The sequence below is a fragment of the Tursiops truncatus genome, chromosome X, assembly GCF_011762595.2.
Source record: "Tursiops truncatus isolate mTurTru1 chromosome X, mTurTru1.mat.Y, whole genome shotgun sequence".
Classification (NCBI taxonomy): domain Eukaryota; kingdom Metazoa; phylum Chordata; class Mammalia; order Artiodactyla; family Delphinidae; genus Tursiops; species Tursiops truncatus.
The window spans coordinates 87,504,621-87,523,125 of NC_047055.1; the positions used below are offsets into that span (position 1 = coordinate 87,504,621).

Genomic DNA, 18,505 nt, shown 5'->3' on the forward strand with positions numbered 1-18,505 from the left:
ATCAGGACATTGGACCACCAGAGACCTCCCAGCTCCACGTAATATCAAACAGTGAAAGCTCTCCCAGAGATCTCCATCTCAAAGCTAAGAGCCAGCTCCATTCAACAACCAGCAAGCTACAGTGCTGGACACCCTACAACTAGCAAGGCAGGAACACAACCCCACCCATTAGCAGAGAGGCTGCCTAAAATCATAATAAGGTCCCAGACACCGCAAAACACCACCGGACACGGTTCTGCCCACCAGAAAGACAAGATCCAGCCTCATCCACAAGAACACAGGCACCAGTCCCCCCCACCAGGAAGCCCGCACAACCCACTGAACCAACCTTAGCCACTGGGGGCAGACATCAAAAACAACAAGAACTATGAACCTGCAGCCTGCAAAAAGGAGACACCAAACACAGTAAGTTAAGCAAAATGAGAAGACAGAGAAACACACAGCAGATGAAGGAGCAAGGTAAAAACCCACCAGACCAAACAAATGATGAGGAAATAGGCAGTCTACCTGAAAAAGAATTCAGAGTAATGATAGTAAAGATGATCCAAAATCTTGGAAATAGAATGGAGAAAATGCAAGAAACGTTTAACAAGGACCTAGAAGAATTAAAGCGCAAAGAAACAATGATGAACAACACAATAAATGAAATACAAAATTCTCTAGAAGGAATCAATAGCAGAATAACTGAGGCAGAAGAACGGATAAGTGACCTGGAAGATAAAATAGTGGAAATAACTACCACAGAGCAGAATAAAGAAACAAGAATGAAAAGAATTGAGCTCCCAGCCCCGTCCACCCCGGCAGGTGAGCAGACAAGCCTCTCGGGCTGATGTTGAACTATCCTTGTGTCTCTGGAATAAACCCCACTTGATCATGACTTTTTTTTTTTAACATCTTTATTGGGGTATGATTTCTTTACAATGGTGTGGATCATGACTTCTTTAGAACTACAAGCTCCTGAACTGCTTTCGTCCACTGATCTTCTTTCTAAGTTACAAGAGAAGACAGCTTTACCAAATCTTTTATTTCAAAACATTGAACTTCTGTTTTCCACCTTCCAAGGGTTTCCAGAAAGGAAGCAAAACCACAGACTTGTCAACTGTCAGAGAGTTTAGATACTTCAAGTTCTGAAAGTGAAGCAGAGAGTGAACCAGAACAAGTTTCTGGTTACAACAGACTACTTGCCACATTAAAGGATGTTTCCAAGGAAGATGAGGAGGAGGAAGAGGAAGAAGAAGACAGTGTTATAGATGAGACAGAAATGAATCTTGAAGATGGCGATAGTGACATCAGTGTGGAGGAAGAGACGGCAGTAGCGTCTACAGACATGCAGAAGAATGCGGCCTTACCTGCTGACCCTAAGGGAAAAGATGGGCACGGGCCACCTGGCACATCAGAGGAATCCCCAGAGGAGTTTACAGATGCAAAACATGAGTCACTCTTCAGCCTAGAAACCAACTTTCTCGAAGAGGAAAGAGAAGGCAACTGTTCTCTGAAAGCATTACAAGATCCATTTGCACAACATGTAAACAAAGAACTGAAAGAAAAAGAAATCCAGGCTGTTGCCACAAATCCCAAAACTACCCACCAGCTAAAATGGCCCATCCTGGGCCAGCTTGTCTTTTCATCCAGGTTTCAACAGTTGGAAACCGGAAACCTTTAAACCCCCAAAGGACATTGACTTAAAGTCACTTCATCTCCAGAAGCCTCTGGAATCCACCTGGATCAAGACCAACAGCCAGTTCCTCTCTGGCCCCCCAAATTCAAGTAGGCCCTTCACACCCCTCCAGAAAGAGCTCTTCTTAATTATGAATTCTTACCGGGACCTGTTCTACCCAGAAAGGACTGGACACGTCCTCAAAGCCAATACCCAGGTGCGTACCAACAACAGCAGGTGCCGAAGCCAGAAACTTGGGGTGGGTGATGATGATGACTTCAGGGACCAAGGGCTAACAAGGCCCAAGGTGCTGATAGTGGTGCCATTCCGCGAAGCTGCTTTGCGGGTGGTACAGCTCTTCATCAGTCTTCTTGAGGGCGACAGCAAGAAGAAAATAATTGTAGGCAACAAAAAGAGGTTTAATGGAGAGTATGGCTCAGATCCCGAGGAGAGGCCACCCAACCTGAAGAGGCCTGAGGATTATGAAGCTGTATTTGTCGGCAACATCGATGACCAGTTCAGGACTGGAGTGGCAATACTGCAGAGAAGCATCCGACTTTATGCCCCCTTCTATTCGTCAGACATCCTCATTGCCTCCCCTCTGGGCTTGAGGACCATCATTGGTGGAGAAGGAGAGAAGAAGAGAGATTTTGACTTTCTGTCTTCTATTGAGCTTCTCATCATTGATCAAGCTGACATTTACCTGATGCAGAACTGGGAGCATGTCTTGCATTTGATGAACCACATGGACCTACTGCCCTTGGACTCACATGGGGTGGACTTTTCTCGAGTGCGCATGTGGAGCCTCAATAATTGGTCCAAGTACTATCGTCAGACGCTGCTGTCTGGGGCCCTGCAGGATGCCCAGATCAACTCTGTGTTCATCAAATACTGCGTCCATGGGCAAGGCCAGGTGGCTGTGAGGAACGTCCCGATGACAGGCTGCATCAGTCATGTCCTGGTGCAGCTCCCACGTGTCTTCCAGAGGATGGAAGCTGAAAACCTAGCTTCAGTGATTGATGCCAGGTTTAACTTTTTCGTCAACAAGATTTTGCCTCAGTATCGTGATGCAGTCATGTCTCACACGCTTATCTATGTCCCCTCCTACTTGGACTTTGTGCGTCTCCGAAATTACTTCAAGAAGGAGGAACTGAACTTCACTCATATCTGCGAGTGTGCCCAGAAGTCTGGTGTCTCCAGGGCCAGACACTTCTTCCTTCAAGGAGAGAAGCAGTTCCTGCTCCTCACAGAGCGCTTCCATTTCTACAAAAGATACACAATAAAAGGCATCAGGAACCTGATTTTCTATGAACTGCCAACATATCCCCACTTCTACAGTGAAGTCTGTAACATGCTGCAAGCCACCACCAGAGGAGAGGAAGCTGCCTGGACCTGCACTGTCCTCTACTCCAAGTACGATGCCCAGAGGTTGGCTGCTGTGGTCGGGGTCGAGCGGGCTGCACAGATGCTGCAGTCCAAGAAGAACGTCCACCTCTTCATTACTGGAGAGAGATGAGAATTGGTTGGACAGGAAATGGTGTTTGGTGTGATATGTCATGCTTGGTTCTGTGTCACTTGGACCTGATTCTGATCACTTACACAAAGAAGGGCTGCAACAAGGAAGGAGCACCAGGCAGGTTCTTATCAGATACTTCTTTCTTTTCAGATCATATATACCTGAAAAGTTCAGTGTAAACCAGATTTTGGTAAAACCCATCTTTCAGAGGTCAGGGGAGAGCTCATGGGACTCTGAGAAGTTGATAGAAGGAAACTTCTACTTGTGAATTTTTTTGGACGCCATAAATTCTTTTGTTGTGACTTCACCTCTAATTTATTACACTTGGTAAATTCTTAAAAAAAAAAGAACGAAAAGAATTGACTCAATCTACACTACCAACTCTGCAGGGGTAGTGTGAAAGCAGCATAGACAATATGTAAACAAATGAGTGTGGCTGTGTTTCAATAAAACTTTATTTATAAAAACTGGTGGTGGGCCAGATTTGGCCTATGGGTTCTAGTTTGCTGATCCCTGATATAAAGAACTCTTAAAAATTGAGAAACATGGGCCTAAAAACCTCATTTTAAAAATGTGGGAGCAACCTAAATGTCCATTGACAGATGAATGGATAAAGAAGATGTGGTACATATATACAATGGAATACTACTCAGCCATCAAAAAGAATGAGATAATGCCATTTTCAGCAACAGGGATGCAACTAGAGATTATCATACTAAGTGCAGTAAGTCAGAAAGAGAAAGACAAACACCATATGATATCACTTATATATGAAATCTAAAACCTGACACAAATGCATCTACGAAACAGAAACAGACTCACAGACGTAGAAAACAGACTTGTGGTTTCCAAGGGGGATGGAGGGTGGGGGAGGGATGGAGTGGGACGCTGGGGTTAGCATATGCAAGCTATTATATATGGAATGGATAAACAAGGGAAAAAATATTTAAAAAAGAATATGTATATGTATAACTGAATCACTGCTGAACAGCAGAAATTAACACAACATTGTGAATCAACTATACTTTAATACAAAACAAATTTAAAAAATGGGAAGACATGAACAGGTAATTCACAAAAAGAAAAACAGATGTACGATGGCCACCAAATATATTTTTAAAGCTCAAACTTACTTACAATTAGCAAAATGCACATTAAAATAACACCAAGATGCCATGTCTCATCTATCAGACTGGTAAAAATTAAAAGTGTGACAATATGTTATGTTGGTGAGGCTGTGGGGAAAAAAACACTCTAGTATATTTCTGTTGGGAACACAAACTGCTTCAATCCTTCTGGCGAGGAATTGGGTAATATCTAACTAGACTACATTTGTTCTTACCTCTTGAGGCAGCAATCCTACATCTAGAAATCCACCTTAAAGATCTCCAACAAAAGGAAGACTATGAATGGATATGGAATGATTTCATACTGTTAAATGAAAAAAGTGAAGCTTTAAAGAGTGTCTAGAAAGAAGGGGATATAAGAAGACATACATGTCCTTGCAAAAGAAATACAGGAGGATACACTTGAAACTAAAGAGCTCACTTACCTACATGGGATAGGTGGGAAAGGGACAGGATAGTAGGGACAAGGAGATAAGTGACGCTTCTCTGAATATACCTTTTTGTGTAGCTTTGATTCATGAAACCATACTGTTTCACATCCTCCAAAAAAATTAAAATTAACTACAATGTGGGGTGAACCCTAAATGACATATACGCTAACAAATGAACATACCTATATTAAAAATGAATGGTATAACGGCACTGAAGAGGATGGGAAAGGAAAGAAATTAGCCTAAGTATTTCAGTTATCAGTAGAGGGCATAGAAAGACACTGGAGGAGGAAGAGACTTCTCTTCCTAGCTCTGGTGTGCTGCTCTCACCAAGTTCCTGCAGCACCCATGGCTTCTGCAGTGCATCCCTAGGTGGACAGTAGCACCCAGCGGCCATAAGCATGTGGCACATCCCATAAACGTCTTCCCCCGTCATCCCAGAGGGCAGACTTCCATCAAGCCCTGCCAACCAGCTCAGCAAACTTCTCTGCCATCCAATGGGTCTTGGTCGTGCCCTTTCCAATTAGATCAAATTCTAAGCCGGGGTGGAGAGATGGGGAGTGGCCTCTTTCTCAGGTGCTTTATCTCAGCACTAGGGATAAAGGCTACTCCCTATATTTGCTATTCTTTGGAGTGCTCTTTACCTCTTAGTAGCCAATCTCCCATTCCTCCAATTCCCTGTTATAGTTAATTACTTATATTAAACATGCTCTCTTCAAACTCCTGTGTGATTTGTCTCTTGATTGGGCTCTAAGAATATACTAGGTAACACTGGAGTGTTCTGCCTAGTCAGTGAGCACATTTAGTGCCCAGATCCTGTTTCTCAATACCATTCTCCAATAAAAGGAGTTAGGGCTTCTTGGAGAAGTGCTTGAGTCCAGGGCTGGAGCAGGGAAACTACAAAATGAACCTGAAACATCTTGTGGTGCCAAAAAGTAAGAACGTACTCAAAAAAGGCAGGGCATGTCAAAAAGATACAGAAGCCAACCCAGAGGAGCTCCTAATGGCCAAAGCTAGAGATCTGAGCAACAAAACATAAACAATAGTATTGGATTATAACCCATGAAATAAAAATGAATATCCATAAGTCCATACTGATATAAATACATGATTGAATAAACTAATAAATGGGAGAGATGAGACAGATAACTTGAAGAATTTCAAATAATGTGTGTAGATATTTCCCCGTCCAGGAGGTAGTGGTTAACATCCTCTCCCCATCCCTGGGTGTGCTTAGTGACTTGCTTCCTAGGACTGGAGTATAGAAAGGGGGTGGGGAGTAACTTTATAGTGGAGAAAGCTGGCAAACCTCTGCCAAGGGAGTGATCAAGGTTAACATTATTGGGGATAAGTCAGGTTGATAGCATGTACCCCTGATATGAAGTGATGAGAATGGTACTTCACTTCTGTGGTATTCTTCCCAAAATCTCAAACCCTAGTCTGGTAATGAGAAAAATGTCAGATAAGACCAACTGAAGAATGTTGTATCAATCACTTGACCAGTACTCCTAGAAACTGTCAAGGTCATCACAAACAAGGAAAGTTTGAGAAACTCACAGTCTAGGGGAAGCCAAAGAGACATGATGAATAAATGTAATGTGCTGTCCTGGATGAGATCCTGCAACAGAAAAAAAAAACATTAGTTTAAAACCAAAGAAATGCAAATAAAGTGTGTAGTTTAGTTAACAGTAATGTACCAATGTTGGTTCCTTAGTTGTGACAAACATACCATAGCAATGTAGGATGTTAACGATAGGGAAAACTATCTTTGAAACTTTTCTATAAATCGAAAGCTATTGTAGATTTTATAAAGTTTATTTAAACAATAAAAAAAAAGGACACAGGAGCCAACGTGAAGGCGCTCCCAATGGCCACAGCTGGGACAATGTGAGCAACACAATAAATAATGCTAGTTCAGTAGCTCCCCCCTTATCCATGGGGGATATGTTCCAAGATCCCCAATGGATGCCTGAAACCACATATTGTACCGAACCTCATACATACTATTTTTCCCTATACACATACATACCTATGATAAAGTTTAATTTATAAGTTAGGCACAGTAGAGAATAGCCAAACTGCCAGCATCACTACTCCTGCACTTTGGGGCCATTATTAAGTAAAATAATGGTTACTTGAACACAATCACTGCTATATTGCAACAAACGGGTGGGATACACTGGATGAAGGGATGATTCACAGCCCCAGGCAGGACGAAGCGGGATGGCGGGAGATTTAATCACACCACTCAGAATGGCACACAATTTTAAAACTTATAAATTGTTGGTATCTGGAATTTTCCATTTAATATTTTTGGACCACATTTGACCATGGGTAACTGAAACTGTGGAAAACTAAACTGCGGATACGGAGGGGCCACTGTATTAGAGGATAACCCAGAGAATAAAATAAATATCCATGAGTCCATACTGATATAAATTAAAAAGTGAATAAAAAGACAATAAATAAGTGAGAGGGGAGGGACAGCTCTTTCTTAGAGAATAATCCCAATTAATAAATGTAGAAGGAATGAAGGAAATACAAAACCACTATTGGGCAAACACCACAGTAATAATTGTTGTAGGCAAGATCCACTGATAAATGCTAAAATTAGTGGGCAAAAGATTGAATAGCAACAGAATATTCGCATAGTCTCAAAGTATCTTCCCCAAGGTATTTATTAAGTACAATGCGAAAAATAGAAACTTTACAATGGAGAAACCAGCAGATATTACCTTAACCAAATGATCAAGTTTAACATCGACATCACGTACCTCCTCAAGAAGTGCACTGAGGACATTTCTGTGGCATTCTTGCTAAAATGCAAAACCACAATCTAATCATGAGAAAATAACAGACAAACCTAAGTTGAGAGACATTCTACAAAATACCTGAACTGTACTTTTCAAAAGTGTCAAGGTCATTAAAGACAAGGATAGACGGAGGAACAGTCAAAGTTTGGAGAAGATCTTGAAACAAGAACACTAGTGGGAAAAATGGTGAAATTTGAATTAGGTCTATAGCTTATTTAACAGTATTGTGCTGGGGGAAAGCAGCTCTGGTGGGGATCAACTGAGCATGTGCACAGAGCCAGTGAGGACTGAAGGGCCTGTGCGGGGCATCAGGGGGTAGCGTCTCCCTGACTGGGGCCGGTGGTCACCCCGACCCAGACCTCGCTCGCAGACACCCTGCAGGGAGCTGCCTCCCCCTCCTCTAGGCTGTGGGGCTGACCCTCCCATCTCACCTTTCTTCCATCGGCTGCACCACATTTTCCACTGAAACAGGAAGGGCTCTGGATGTGGGACACCAGCCACGTGGTGCTCATGCAGCAGGAAGATGGTGACCTGTCTCAGGGACACCAAGTCTGGAACTTGCCTCTGCCCTGAGGCCCTGGTGATCAATATCAGGTACCTCATTTAATTTTCACTGCAACCTTGTCAGCTACCTGACAATGATCATCATTTGGACCATTTGACAGTAGAAGCAGCGGAAGCACAGTGAGGTGAAGTCGGTTGCCCAAGGTCACACTGCTAGCAAGTAGAAGGACCAGGAAATACTTAAGCCAAGTTCAGCTGACTCCAAAGTGCCCATACTCAGTCACTCTGCGATTCTTTTTTTTTTTTTTTTTGGCCGTGCCACGCGGCATGTGGGATCTTCCCCAACCAGGGATCAAACCCATGCCCCCTACATTGGGAGCGCGGAGTCTTAACCACTGGACCACCAGGGAAGTCCCTGTCACTCTGCGATTCTGAACCCCATGCAGGGTTGGCTCCCAATAAACAATATTCCTATTTTCCATTGTCTTCAAAGTGCTCAGGCTGAGGGGAGACAACATCTTGTGTGCATAAACTGAGCTTCTGCATGTTTCAGTGCACATCCAGGGCAACCTACCTGGTCCTCCCTCTTCTGACAGAGATGAAAACTCAAACTCACCCTCCCCACCCACTTCTTAGACACTGAAAACCAGGTGTGCACCAGGTCCTCCAGTGATTGACGAACTCAGGAAAGTTGATCTCTGGTCACGTGAGGTCCCAAATCCCTGGGACCATGCCCCTGATTCCTCTGGCTGCCCATCATTTACTGACCAGCAGAAGCCACCTATGGTTGGACTACAGGGACTGCCAGAGGATACTTCAAAGTCCCCCGGTCACTGGCATGGCCCATGCTCCTCATATCATTAATCCATGATGACCACAGGAACCTTGAATAATGCCCAACACGGGCACACCAGTGCCACACCCCCAGCAGGCTTCCAATCATCCGTCTTTCCAGACTGCCAGTTACTGACCCGTATAGTTTCCAAAACTGACTTATGGAGCAGCTAAACGCTGACCATTCCTGAAAGATGTTATGGCTTTCATTCCAGAAGTCCCTCACAAAGCCACTGACCCTCCAGTCCCTAATTGCCTGGCTCTACATCCCCATAAACTTAGTGGCCTAAAAAAGCACACATTTATTATCTCATAGTTTATATGAGTCTGGAATCTGGGCACAGCTTAGCTTGGTCCTCTGTTTTAGGGTCTCTCATGAGGCTGCATTCAAGGTCTCAGCTAGGCTTGGGGCCTCATCTGATGGCTCAACTGGGGAAGGATCCGCTTCCAAGTACACTTATATGGTTGTTTACAGGATTCAGTTCATGTGGGCTGTTGGACTGAGAGCCTCAGTTTCATACCGACTGTTGGTGAAAGGCCACCCTCAGTTCCCTGCTATACGGGCCTCCCCAACATGGCAAGTTGGTTCACTAAATCCAACAAGGGGGACAGCCTGTTAGCAAGACAGAAGCTACAATCTCTTGTAATCTAATCATGAAGGTGGCATCTCCTCAGTGTTAAAGGTATGCTATTGATTAGAAGCAAGTTACTCAAATGGAGGGAATTACACAAGGCCGTGAATACCAGGAGGCAAGGATCATTGGGAGCCATTTTAGAAGCTGCTTCCCATAGACCATGGAGAAATAAACAGCTTCAGACATTAAATAATATGAACACTATTCTACCAATTAACTCTATTTGAGGAAAACACTAAAGGAAGCATTCTAAATAAATGAATACTAAATCAGAAGATAGATCTCAAAATAACAGAGCAAGACAATGGTTAGCAATGACTGTTGTGGTAAAATACACACCCTCAAGTACACATTCATATAGCTATAGTTAAATTATGACAAATAAAGGGACTGGGGACTTTGAATAAAAATGTTAAGTAAGTTTTCTTGAAGCAGAATTGACTTAACCTAAGAAAAATATAGTCTTCATAAAAGCAGTTTAAATGTTTCTAGAAAAATCCGGAAATAATACTGTTCACCTTGCTGAGGCAAATATGGAGGATAGAGTATCTTTCTCTACCAAGAAAGGTTAATTATATTCTGATCAAATAATAGAAAAAACATAAATCATGCCTGTTAGAGAGGACCAAATATATAACTGGACAATTAGTAAACATAAAAATTACCAAACTAATGAGGTAAGGGGGGGGGACAAAACTGAACAGAAATGTCATAAAGGTGTTAGGAAGAAGAAGAGAATGAAAGTTATATTTAGGAAGTAGTAAAACTGATAATAAGGATAATATAATACAAAAAAATAAGGTTATCATCATTATACAAATTTAAATGGACTGAATCTCAAGACACAAATGTGGGATTAGAGCAAAAAATACTCTTATATGCAGTTAAAAGAAGTATATCTTAAACAAAGAGACAAATGCAAAATAAAGGTTTAGCCAAAGACACACCAGATTAGTGGCAGCAAAATAAAAGCAGCAGTGATGATGTACTTACCAAAGTAAATTCAAGGTCAAAAGGACTCAACAAGCAAAACAAAGAAAACACATAGTGGCATTGTGAAAAATGGCCAAAGATATATACTTTAGGATCCCCCCACCCACCTGCCAAAAACAGAACTATAAGGAGAAATTTGTTTTAAAATATAACATTTATTCTATCTTTTGATAATATAACAGATGGAGTAGACAAAAAGACAAAAAATCAGAGTAAAGAAATGTTAATCCTCATACTAGATTGAAAAGTCCTAATGAGTAATCTGTACCTAACCGAGAATATAGTTTCTTCTCTTATATCCATGAAAGTTTTACAAAATTCAATTGAGTAATCTGGCCCACAGAGAAAATCTTGAGTAATGTTTACAAGTTCAGATTCAACAGGCTACATTCTCTGATCACAGTAAAACCATAATTACAAAGAAAGAAAGAAAAGATAACCAAACTACTTTAACCAGTTAGAAACTAAGAAACGTTCCTCAATAGCTAGGATCAAAGTGAGAAATCAATTCTGAAGTTGCACCTTTCACACCAGAGTTTATGAGACACAGCTACATTTAGAAAAAAGTGTAGAGTCTCAAATCCTTTACTATTAAAGAAAAGACTGGGAAACCAAAAAATAACCGTTAGGAATTTGACTCAAGAAGGTAGAAAAAGAACAAAATGAAGCAAACACATAGAAAAATGAAACACAAAACAAAAAAATCAAGGTGGCAGTTAATAAAAGCTTAAGTACATAAAGCTTAAGTATATAGTAAAAGCTTAAGTACATAAATATAAATTTAGGGAGTATAAATAAAACAAAAAGGTAAGCCTTTCTAATAATTGACTATATGGCTCAGCTCCTGGAAAATCTGACGAAGTTTAAAAGAAAAAAAATACAATACTAGTAATAAAAAAGGAGATATTGCACCAGATACGTAGTGCATTAGAGAACTAATATACTAGTTATCGTGGAATATGAGATATAAGTCTAGAGCAACATACTTAAACATTTAGGTGAAATATGTGAGTCCCCGGGTAAAAATGTAACAGTGAAAATTAATGAAAATATCCCTAAGGGGCCCGTGAATATAAAAAGAATAGGAAGAGTAGTTCAAGTCCATCATTTGAGACATACCAGTACCCACAGGCAGCACTGCTTGACACACCTCTACTGGCACAGGAGGCCTGGCTGGGGCTGGCAAAGGCAGATGTGGCAGAGGTCCCAGTCCTCTTCCGGCAACCCTATAGGCTTGAAATGGGCAGAGCCAGCTGGAAAGGGCAGACCCAGGGCAGGGTAGTGGGAGGAGGAGGACAGGACAGGATGGGCAGGTTTGTGGGGGAGACAGATAGACCAGGACTGGACTGGCAGGGGCCAAGGCTGACAGAAAAGGCCGGGACCTCGTGGTATGGTAAAGGGTGGAACAAGGTGAGTGGGGGCAGGGACATAATTGCTATGACACCCTGAACTCTCCTCAGTGTCCCAAAGTGGAATCACCAAGGAGGACTATCCCACACTCACCTATTCCCTCCATTGCAACGTTTCCCCAGCACCTCTGGCCTGGGGAATATTAACAATTATACAGAAGTTGGTCAAGGGACACTGATCAGGTGCCAACTACATATTTGATGGACTGGGATGGGGGACTTAGGAGAACAAGAGTCACTGGCATTCCCTTCATAAGATCACATCTCCGTTGACAGAAGAGGATGCACCGAGCACAGTGGGCATCACAGGCACCCCCAAACGTGCACTGTAGCCCACCCCCCAAGTAAAGCTGCACTGTCACCCACCACCACTGGAGGTTCGGAATTGGGTTTGTGGCCAGAGAGAGCGGCTTAGGGGCCACCAGAGGATATTAAAATCTCTTGTTCTAAAGTTTTTAAACAAAACTCTGGATGGTGGGAGATGAGGGCAGGGCAGATCTCCTGGCCCAGATTCAGGAAAGAAAGAGACGGAGGATACAGGAACGGACAGAAAGAGGGGGATTTTGAGGACCACCCCACCTCAAGGAGGCGTAGACCGAGACAGGAGACTAAATGGGGAACAGAGAAGCGCAGAGAAACTCTGAGATGCCCTGAGAAGGATGTTAGAGGAACAGGTGTGTGAGGAATTCGTAGAGTGTCTCCCTTGCACAGGGTGTTGAGTACAGGACCTCAGCTGAGCAGAGCTCAGCTGTCTACTCTGGAGCGTAGGTCAGTGGTGAGCGGGTCATGCTGGGTTGTCTGATGAAGCATCAGGGCCAGCAGCCCTGCCCGATTCTTCATGGCTGTGCGCACCTTGTGCTCCTGCTCAACCAGCTCTTCCAGCTTGAGCAACTGTGGGGGGCAAGCATGAGAAGGGGCTTCTAGGATTCCATCCCGCCCCTCGGCCCCACTCAGCCTTGTAACGTACCATGCGCACGCGCTCTAGGTCCACCTCGGCACGTCTCAGCTTCTCCCAGCAGTAGTGGTGATTGCACAAGCGTTTGGGGAGGCAACAGAAATTACCGGTGGGCTCAAAGACGTTTTTCACTAGTGGGCAACCGCACACTTCTTCATCCGGTACCTGTGGGGAAGAATGAAAGATGATGAGGTACGTGAAGGGTGGCATATGGAGGGTGATCAGGCAGGCAGGATGCAAGGAAGAGGGGAATAGAGGGCAGGCAGGAAGGAAGGAGAGGAATGGGGAGTGGTGACCTAGCGGGGGGAAGAGAGGAATTCAGTGATTAGGTAAAGAAGAGGGGGCCAAAGGGGGATGATCAATCATGGAGAATGGAGGAAGAAGTTAAGCAGGGATGTAGGAATGGAGGTGATCAGGCAGGAAGGACGGAAGAACAGAAAGAGATCAAACAGGACGGAGAGGAAGGATGGAGGGGGGGTCTGACAGGGAGAAGTAGATGAATGAGGGTTGGTAAAGCATGGGGGAGGTGAGGAATAAGGCTGGGAGGGTGAAAGGGATGGGGGCTGATCAAACAGGGAAGAAGAAGGGATTTAGGACATGACAAGCAGTGAGAAGGCGATTGGGGAAGTGAGGCAGGGAGAATAAGAATGGAAGGAAGTCAGCAAGTGAGAAGAGAGGAATTGAGGGTAACCATGCAGGGAGGGAGGGGGGATTGTGGGGTGGTCAGGCAGGGGCTAGGAAAAGAAGGGAGATGAGCAAGCAAGGAGAAGGGAAGAATGGGGAATGGTTATGCAGTGAGGAGCAGAGGAACGGAGGCTGGTCAGGCAGAGGGAGAGAGAAATGTTGGGGTGCGGGGTCAGGCAAGGAGATTATGAATAAATAAACAGGCAGGGAGAAAAGTAAAACTAGAAAGTGATTGGGCAGTGAGGAGGGGGGTGTAGGGGAGGTCAGGAAAGGAGGAGGGGATACATAGGGATTGGTCAGGAGGCATGAAGGCAGTCAGGCAGAAGGAAGAAGGAATAGGAGGCAATCAAGCACTGGAGGACGAGAGGAAGGTGGTCAGGTAGGGAGAAGGGGAGGAATGGAGGGCGATGAGGTAGAGAAAGAAAAGTCTCACCTTGGGGTCCTTCGAGTGCTCAGGGCATAACACCTGGAGTCGCTTACAGTAGCTCTTACTCCGTGGGTCGTAAACATCACAGAAGAGCCTTGCAGTTCTGGGGAGAGGTGAAAGTGAGGTGCTAAGGGTCAGGAGGAGGCTGGTCCCACCCTGAACCCTGCCCACACTTTGTCCCCAACCCCACCTATACCCTGCCGCTAATCTGCCCACCTCTGTCTCTGAGCCTACCCACATCCTGCCCTTGATCTTGCCCACCCTGCTCCTGACCTTGTCCACATCGTGCCTTTGACCCTGAGCAGCACTCACACTCACCCCTCAATGCGAGTGGGGTACATGGACGTGAAGGGCGATTTGCGCTCATACTGGGGAAAAAAGAGTACAAATGGGAGGAACTATAGACACACACTGCGTAACCTCCCATGAAAAAGCCCCAAACAACACATTTGCTCCCTGTGGACCCTACGCTCCTGTCTGCTCAGCCGATGTCCCCCCCTCACCAGTGGCTGATGCCCAAATCTTGGCCCCTTTACTGGGGGTGGAAGAAAAGCACAAATGGGTAGAGCCGTGGATGTGTGTTGTATTGTCTTCTACAACAAATACCCGGGCACCAAACCTGCCCCCCTCCTCATGGACCCCACCCAGCCAAAAACACCCTTGCCCCATCTTCCCCCAGCCAATGCTCCAACCTTGGCGAAGCAGCGCTCCATGTGGCGCAGGGCAACCTGCGTATTGATGGGTTGCCCGCAGGAGACACAGAAGATCTGCAGGTTGACGCTGTTCCTGCCATGCTTGTCACTCTGCATAGGACAGTAGAAGGGCCAGTAAAGCAGTGCAGGGTGGGGACAGCAGGGCAAGATATCAGGCACCTTTCTGCTCCACCCCACCCATTCCCACTCACCTCTTCATCTTTGCACACAGCCTGCTGCTTGCCACGCTGAATGATGGCCTCAAGTTCATGGAAATGGCACTCTAAGTCCTTCAGGCGGGTGTGGGTGTCCTGCTGCTCACGGTGGATGCGCTCGAGCATTTTCTTGCCATGCTCCTCAGCAATGCAAGGGCTCTTCTGCCACTGCTGGATGCGCTTGGGCAGGATCGCATAGATGCGGCTGGAAGGGGAGACAGCAAGAATGGAATGCGTATGTGGGGCATCAAAATAAGAAGAAATGGATGAGTGACCGAATGGTGGATGTTTAGGATAATGAATGGTAGATGAGTGAATGTTGGTGAATGCGTGCTTGGATGGTGGATGGTTGGGTGCATGGCTAGACAGCTGGGTGGGTAAGTGACTGTTGAGGGTGAATGAGTGGGTTGGTGGATGGAATGTGGATGGGTGGTTCAGCGGGTCCGTGGATGTAAGGGTGGATGGATAGGTGGGTGAGCGGACGAATGGTGGAGGATACATAGGTAGCGGGGTAGATGGACTTACAGCTGGCATAGATCATGCCCTACTTTATTCCCTGTTGCTTAACCTCCAGGTGCACTCACGCAGCTGCCAGCTTCATGCCACAGTCGTCCGAGCAGTACTTGGAGCCTGGCCGGGTGGGGTGCACACAGTCAGGCCCCAGGCACTGCCGCAGTGAGGCTGGGTGCTCGGCACCTGACTGCTCTGGGTCTTCTGACTTTTCCATGAGCTTCTGCTGCTTCTCCTTCTGTGAGACAAGAGTGGTCAAAGCAGGGGCAGGGGAATCAGTGTCAGCCCCCTAACCCTGTACTACTACCTTGCATTCTGCCCCCAACCTCTGCCTCCATGCCCCCCATTCCACCATTTCTGTCACCTTCCACTCCACTTTTTTCTTCAAATTCTTCCTTTTCTTCGTATCCATTGCCTGCTTCTGCAGTGCAGAATCTAGGAATGGGAAGTCCTCAGTGTCATTCATCCAGGGCTGTAGGCGAGAAAAATGCTGACAGGTCTCCCCAATTTGTTTCTTAAATGATCTCTGGACACTCCGTGCCGCCTCTCTCTTCATTGCTGAGCCTCCCTGCCTTCAATGTCCTTACCCTTCCACGCAGGGGCCCTGCCATACACTCATCAGGCTTTGATTGTCAAGAATCTCGTATATAAAAGTCCTGGTATAAGCTTCAGTACTGAGGCAGGTGCTTTTCAGACAACAGCTGGTGTATGGCCTCCTTTCCTGCCGATGGCATTGCCCCCACCTGGTACTTCTGGGACAGCTCAGACTTCTGTAGTTGAGGCAGGTGTGATCGAAGTGAGCAGTTGTCAGGGGGACTATGGCAAAGTCTCTGAGAGTATCACAGTTAAGAACTGACGGGCAGACCCTCGCAGCAGCTCCATTCCCCCAACCACCCTGTGTCCTAGATTCACCAGAGACCAGGGTTTATAAGTAGCGCTCCTGTGCTGATGGAAGGAGGGCTCTGGGTCAGCACTAAGTGGGTGGGGATGGGCTCACCCTGCCCCAACACTCCTGGCCTCACCCTCTGGCCACTGTGGCTGGGGCCCACAGCACCTGCCTGGATGCACTAGGTCTTGCCTGCCTGGGAATGACTGGCACCACCTGGCCCTGCTTGCCCACCTTATCCAGACACACTTGGCTAGTCCATCTGGCTGCATCTTGCCCAGTCGAATTCATAAGGCCCTGCATATCCACCCAGAAAAGCTAGACTCCACCTCCTTACACTTAGAGGGCTCAGCCTGCCTTGTCCACCCTCCAGGACACACCTGCTACCCTGCTTGCCCTACACCATGGTCCCAGACAAGCCTCCTCTGCCCAGCCGGCCCAGCCCCTCAGACATGCTCCGCCCACCTTTCTGTCCCGCCCAGTCTGCCTAGTCTCTCCAGGCTCCACATGCCTGACTCTGCCTTCTTGGACACACTCTGTCTTGCCTTAAGGCTCCCAGCCCTGTGGGTCCCATGCGCTGCCAGGCCCTGCCCGCCTCCCAGACTCTCAGCCTCATATACCCCTCCCCACTTCCTGTACATACTCTGCTCTGCCTTACCTCTCACATGCTGAGCCATGCCAAGCCCTGCCCCCTCCCCCACTTGCACGTGCCACGCTGTGCGCTGTCTGCCCTGACTCACTCACCTAGAAGAATTTGACAGTCTTTATTCTGAAAACTACTCCTATCTGAACCCAGTAACGCCTGCTAAAATATATAAATATACAAATGTTTTTAAATCTTTGCGTGCATTTGCACACACACGCAAATCATTACTCTCAAAGATTAAAAGAGCAAGCACACACACAAAGAATACACACGTTTTGGTTAAGACAGTTATCAACCAGAGAACACATACTAGTTTCGAGCTACAGATGCAATATTAATAAAAACTCACCCTGGCCTTAGTCTTAAAGGAAGTCTGAACACTTTCCAATGAATAAGCATCACACGGGGCACAGAGAAGTCGCGTTAGAAACAAAAGCCTTAACTTTTGAAAATTGAAAAGGCATTTCTAAACTCTTGGTAAAAAAAAAAATCAACAAACTAGGAATTGAAAGAAATACCTCAACATAGTAGATTGATGTATGAAAACACAGAAAATACCATACTCAGTGGTAAAAGACTGAAAATATAAGAAGACAGAAGGCAAGGATGCCCACCTTTGCTACTGCTATTCAACATAATCGTGGAAGTCCTGACCAGAGCAATTAGGCAAGAAAAAGAAATAAAAGGCATATAAATTGGAAAAGAAGAAGTAAAATGATCTCTGTTCACAGATAATATGCTCTTATATGTAGAAAACCCTACATTCGATAGAGACACCAAAAAAAACCCCTGTTAGAACTAATATACAAATTCAGCAAAGTAGCAAGACATAAGGTCAGCACACAAAAATCAGTTGCATTTGTATGCACTAACAATGAACAATCCAAAAAGGAAATTTAAAAACCAATTGCATGTATAATATCAAAAGGAATAAAAATATTTAGGAATTAACTTAACCAAGGAAGTTAAAAGACTTGTACAATGAAAACTACAAAACATTTCTGAAAGAAAAAAAGACAGAAATAAATGGAAAAATAACCCATGTTCATAGATTAGAAAACATAGGTAAGATGTCAATACTGATCTAGATTCAATGCAATCCTTATCAAAATCCCAATTTTTTTTCACACAAAAAAAATCCTAAAATTCATATAGAATCTCAAGGGACCTTGAATAGCCAAAACAATCTTGAAAAAGAAGAACAAAATTGGACGACTCACAATTCCTGATTTCAGTCTTACTACAAAGGTACAGTAATCAAAACAATATGGTACTGGCATAAAGACAAACATATAAGCCAATGGAATAGAACAGAGAATCCAGAAATAAACCCTTGTATATATGATCAAATGATTTTTGAGAAGGCTATCAAGACTATCAAGGCGATCAATACTATCAAGGCTATCAGTGGGGGAAAAACAGCCATTTCAACAAATGGTGCTGGGAAAACTGAATATCCACATGGGAAAGAATGAAGTTGGATCCGTACCTAACACCATATTAAAAAAATAACTCAAAATGGATCCATGACCTAAATGTAAGATCTAAAACTCTAAGAACATAGGGCAAAC

General features: G+C 44.8%; 1 pseudogene; it reads left to right on the forward strand.

Moving 5' to 3' along the window:
* The first annotated feature begins 1,042 nt into the window (after positions 1-1,042).
* Positions 1,043-5,445, forward strand: LOC117310432 (U3 small nucleolar RNA-associated protein 25 homolog pseudogene; annotated as a pseudogene).
* Positions 5,446-18,505: the final 13,060 nt, after the last annotated feature.